The sequence below is a fragment of the Sinocyclocheilus anshuiensis genome, unplaced genomic scaffold, assembly GCF_001515605.1.
Source record: "Sinocyclocheilus anshuiensis isolate Anshui unplaced genomic scaffold, SAMN03320099.WGS_v1.1 scaffold945, whole genome shotgun sequence".
Taxonomy (NCBI): Eukaryota; Metazoa; Chordata; class Actinopteri; order Cypriniformes; family Cyprinidae; genus Sinocyclocheilus; species Sinocyclocheilus anshuiensis.
Window position 1 is genome coordinate 317591 of NW_015557112.1, and position 5960 is coordinate 323550.

The 5960-nt window shown below is 37.7% G+C and overlaps 1 protein-coding gene across 6 annotated transcripts in view; it reads left to right on the plus strand.

Annotated features, from left to right (window-relative positions):
- The window catches only part of LOC107677696 (nuclear factor 1 B-type), a 100596-nt gene that overhangs the window by 92537 nt on the left and 2099 nt on the right, over nucleotides 1-5960 (plus strand). The window lies entirely within an intron of this gene.

Sequence of the window (5960 nt, forward strand, 5' to 3'; positions counted from 1 at the left end):
AAACATTACATTATGTTTGTTAATGATTTATTAATGAAAGTTATTATTAATTTTAATTTAATTTAAGTTAAATTTTTTTGACATATTAGAGTCAAATGTTTTTACAGAGGGAGTTTTGTGTATCTCATTTTTGTTACTCCATAATTAAGAAAATGCTTAGAACAGACAGAACACACTATATTTTCACAATTTTTACGGGATTAAAATGTTGTATATAATCAAGCAAATTATATATGAACAAATCCCTCTGTAAAAACCTTCAGGATATAGACAGGAATAAAAATGTAAAGTTTGGTGTGTGTACTACTGTACTACTGAAGTGGAGATTTATGGCTCAGTGTAGGAGAAAAAACTCATTTTGAGAAAACGGCCTTTAAAAGTATGTATTGTAATTGAAATCTATTGACACAAATAGATAAAAGTGCTATAAAAGAAACACTTAACAGTGTCTTTTGGATGTTTTCTCTCCACTAGTCTGAAAAAAAGACTTTATGAAAAACCAAAAAGCCCAAAATCTCAAACTTGACAGATGCAAGAAAACAGATGCAGTGTTTTTGCCTGCAGTGTCTCCCCTTAAACAAATGGTGTTTTATTCAATTATGACCAAAAACAATCTGACTCTACTTACCAAGATCAGTCTCTCACATAGCATGTTTCAAGGTATGCTTTAGTGAAAACGGGTTGCTTTGACAATTTCTAACAGCAATTAAGTGACTGTAACTGCATGTACCACTTGGAATGCATGTGCCTCCTCCCATTCCAGTGCATTCTGGGATAGATGAATAGCTTCCATGTAACCCAGCACCCCATTTTTGTATACTAACCCCTTCTTTTGCTTTCAGGATAATGAAATAATAATTAGACCACTAATGGTATTGCATGACACTTGTGACTACAGCCTTTTGTTTATTTACGTTTTGATGGCAACTTTCTTTAATGGAATCTAATTGTAATTTAAATTAGGCCCAGAACGTAAGATTTAAGATCTAATTTAGAATTATTAATCCTGACCATTAGTGATGGTGTTTTCTTAATCTATTCATGTAAGATTATCATCAGATAAATGTAAGAATATATGTTGAGATGAGCTTAGGTCTTGCTCCAGGTCTTGTTGCATGCTAAATGTGTGTTAGTGCCGTTGTGCTAGCCCAGTTGTCTGACTGAGAGGTGTTTGATTGACAGCTGAGGATTTGTGACTGGCCCGTGAATCAAAACATCAGGTCATATGGCTCAGAGGATTCCTCACAGGCTTTGGGGATTTCTTGGCAAAGGTAAACATTTCCTTTATTTTCAACCCACCTCTCCATTAAATATTACCATGTACAACCTATATCTGCAATTGTCTAACACCACTTCCAATCCAGTCCAGATCAAGCCCCCCTTTTTCTGTGCTTTTACACTCATCACAAAAAAGAAAAAGAAAAAGAAAAATACAGACAAAAGCAGAAGTGTATTTGTGATTAATTTTGTTCATGTATTCGTGTTTAAGGCCATTAAAGGGTTAGTTCACCCAAAAATGAAAATTAGCCCATAAATTACTCACCCTCAAGTCATCCTAGGTGTATATGAGTTTCTTCTTTCAGACGAATCCAGTCGGAGTTATATTAAAAATTGTCTTTGATCTTTCAAGCTGTTTAATGGCACTCAGCGGGTGTTGCAGTGCATCAGTCCAAAAGAAGTTAAATAAAAAGCGCCCATCCTTAATAAAAAGTGTCTCACACAGCTCCGGGGGGTGAACAAAGTCCACGTTCGTCACTTCTGAGCGGCGCATGCGCAACGCTGACCTCATACGTCATCCGCCCGGAGCTGCGTCCGTGTACAACTGTTGGCGCAAGCTAGATTAAAGTGATTATTACGTTTTGAATATGGACATTTTTCTTACAAAAACGCATCAATTCACTACAGGAGGCCCTTGTTCACCCCCCGGAGCCGTGTGAGACACTTTTTTTTATGGATGGGCGCTTTTTATTTCACTTCTTTTGGACTGAAGCACTGCAACACCCGCTGAGTGCCATTAAACAGCTTGAAAGATCAAAGACAATTTTTTATATAACAACGACTGGATTCGTCTGAAAGAAGAAAGTCATATACACCTAGGATGACTTGAGGGTGAGTAATTTATGGGCTAATTTTCATTTTTGGGTGAACTAACCCTTTAATGCATCACTCATTTATATAATGGCATAAAATTGTCATAAAATTGTCAAGATAAAGATGTGCAAACAACATGAGAGAAAATGTAATGTGCTTATTTGCATTTTGACTTCTAACTATATTTCCAAATGTTTTAGGTCCATCTCATTTGCCCTTCATTAAACTTTGGTTTCTCAAAGTGTCATAAAGGGAACTTCACAAACCTTTTTCAGGCTGTTGCAAGACTGTGAACATCTGGATGAGCAATCTGCGGCCAAATTTATAGGAATTTCACAGTGAAATAACATGAGAGAATTATTCGCTGAAATTGGTGGATTTGATGGTTGTAGGTGCTACATGTGGATGCATTTAGAGATTTCTCAGCTTCTCAGAGGCTTTGATATACTGGCATAAAGCAGTTATTGTTAGCATGCTAAAGCACAGCACACTAGAGCCATCTTCAAGTTAAATCAACTGATTCATTCACCAAATGCTGCTAAAAATATTTGAGCAAAAGCTATACTAAGATAAACTTATGAGATAAAATTACTGAGGTTGGATGGCTATAGCCAATCATCCTGATCTATTGTTACCTGTTTCAAAATAGCCATAAGACATAAATTTCACTAAGAGATTAATTCAGTGTTAAAAACTATCATACAACTATTTAAATACTTTTGTCATTCACTGACTGTTAGTGACAGACAGCATTCATTACAAATGGGTGTCAGAGGCAAGACTTGCTTTCTGACACCTTAACATCCTTACCTTCCTGAAAGTCAGGAAGTTAGAAAGATGATTACTGCTGAGAAAAGAGCAGAACTTCAGCATTAGTGCAGCAGCATCTGTCTAAGGCTCACTGACAGGAGAGAGCTGCATATTTGCAAAGGTCACCGCTAAGCTTGGGTTTTCAAAGCTGATGCAGTCAAGACTGTTTACTCTGGTTAATAACCTCATCTGTCCTTCTGCATTAAAGCTTTGCACTGTTCTCATTTTTTTTTAAATAAATGCCTAACAGTGAAAGAATTTTAAATTGAAATCAAGATCAATTCAAGAAAATTATATTTCTTGAATCCCCTCTTCAGATGAGAATACATCATACAGGGCTTACACATTTTATGTTGCTTCCTTAGGCTAAAATGTTTTTTATTTAAAAAAAAATTTCTCTCCACATCAGTCTACACTCTCCAAATCAAAAACCAGTTTTGTGATAACTTCTTGTGTGCTTAGGGTGAATGTCTGTTGGAAAATGAACCTCTGAATACGTTCTGAATCCACTGTAAGCATTACAACATGCATTATATGTATATATATATATATATATATATATATACACACACAAATATATTGTGTCTATATATTTTGTTATTCATATATTATAGTCTATATCATTGCCACATATTTATGGCATTTTAAGGGACAGCCATGTATTCTTAGAGTAGTCACTGCTGCTATATGCAATCAAATCTTAGTGTAAGGTGGGCTTAGTGTGAGCAATATGTCCTTGAACTATATCCTCCTTCTTCCACTTTTGTAGTCTCTCCAGGTCTCTGCTGTGGGAAAGGCCTTGCTCAGCACTTCCTCACTGCAGTAACTCTGTGGAAAAGCAAAGTCACACTGAACACACTCTCACTTCCTTCTGTAGGCATCAGGGTTACAGGCCCCTGCTTTCTTTCCAGCCCCTTTTCTGGCCTCCTAATAGACCACGCCAGAGTATGAGGGAAAAATGTTCCCTAGCAGTGGCTCACCCTTTTATTTTTTTTTTATGGCTAACATTATTGAGCATTGAAAAACAACGCACATATGTTACATTTAAAATATTCAATACAAGTTTACTAATTATCATGTTTCTGTCAACTGCAAAAAACAAACTTGCAACAGTTGATAGAGGCAGAATGTGTGCTGTGTGCTTCAGATGAAGACTAATGCAGTTGAAGAGTTGACTTCAGGTCATTGACATTGGAAATGTGATTTGTCGGTTGCATGTACTAGCAAAGCTGCAGTGCCGCAGTGTGATGCATGCCAGTCCACAGCTCAACACAAATTGAATTCAAGCCAGACTTGCTTGTTGCCATCCTGTAGGAATTGGGTCAGCAATCCATTAAAATGGCATTAGATAATCTAATTTAGCGTCTGATTCCAAAATGAAGCAGGCCCATGCATGCTCCTTCAGGAGGGTGGACTTTTGAGATGAGAGACCCATAAGCGACTCATGAAGAAGCAAGAATCTGATAAGGGAGGAAAGTTGTTTGTTCTCCCTTTTATCCCACAACACCCATCTCCCATGTGAAAGGGGCCCATTACATCTGCGCTTGTCTGGTAGCCGGGGAAACCAGACAGTAGGTAACACCAGACTGAACCTTGAACTTGGGAAACAAGGGGTAGTACCCCACTCCATGGCAATCCATCAGACACTGTTTATTGATGCTCTGCAAAGGCAAAGTTTAGGGCAGTAGTGCATGAGACAGTTTACGAGCTTGATGGGTGGTAGTCTGTTTTTTTCTGGCCCATTAGTGATCCTTTTCCCGGATGCTTTTATTTCTTTGTGCTCACTTTCCCTGTCTAAGAGACCACTATGTTGTGTTTGGGAATATTGTATATATGAACCAGCTTCTTAACTAAGCACTAACTCAGCAAGACTGGTCAGAATTCTTTCAAAAAAAAAAAAAAGTTGAAACTGGTTGATTGGATTCTTTTGCAGATGAATATGAAAATGATAGTCTTTTTAAAGGGTTGATTAGCAAGACACCTTTAACTGTATTAAATATAGAAAGAAAGAAAGAAAGAAAGAAAGAAAGAAAATTAAATACTACATATTTAACATAATATTTTAACAGAAAGAAAACTCTTATGCTCACAAAGGCTGTAATTTATTTCTGTGATGGCAAATATGAATTTTCATTACTAGATATTGGTAGATAATATCACTACCTGGTACATACTGCTTGATTTTTTCAGTCTGGAAGAAATGGGGGGAAAAAAGATTTGAAAAAAAAAATAAATGCAGTGCGTAATTGTAATGCCATTGGATTTTTTCATAGGAAATGACTAGACTTTAGTCATCAGCTCAAGTCTCAGGTAATTGCAACAAAGTCAAAATCAAGCCTTAAATACTTTAATACTTAGCAAGTCAAGTCATAAATCCAAACAGTGATTTAAGTCTGATTTGAGCCTGACTCTCCTGTCCACATCTCTAAAACACTTAATCTCTCGTTTCCTGTTAGATGATTTCTATCAAGCCAGGACAGCAGAGGGGCTGCAGGAAAGAAGAGAGACAGAGCTCAGTTAGTCCTTCTTGTAATATACAGTATTTAACCCTTTTTAAGGAGAGTTTAGTCCACATTTGATTTGGTTTCCGTTGATACAACTTTGTGACTCTCTTTGTGACTCTTTCTCCTTAAAGTCTGACACAGTGTGCGCTGAAATCATAATTTGCAGCTCTGTTGTTTAAACATGATTTCAGGCATTGGCTGCAAGTGATTTGTGTAAATCTCAGACTGAAGCCTTAGCTGCATTCAGGGTGACAGGCAGCCGTATAACCCCGGGCTACCTCAGGAAGAATAAAGTCACTGTTCCACATCCGCTGGGTCCCTGTCCTTCACCAGCCACTGGCTTTAGCCCTTGTCTCCCCCTCAGAAAACAAACAACAAACTCCCAAAGAAAAGCCCACTAAAGCTTTGCACCTGCATCCAAAGCAGTGAACCCAGGGAAAAGTCTTTGCACACAACAGTCTCCTTCCTTCTCCTTCAATCAGCCCACCGCCCTCCACCCCTCCCCGGGCCTGTCCCTTTTCTCTTTCAGAGGCAAAAAAGAAACGAGTGGGTGGG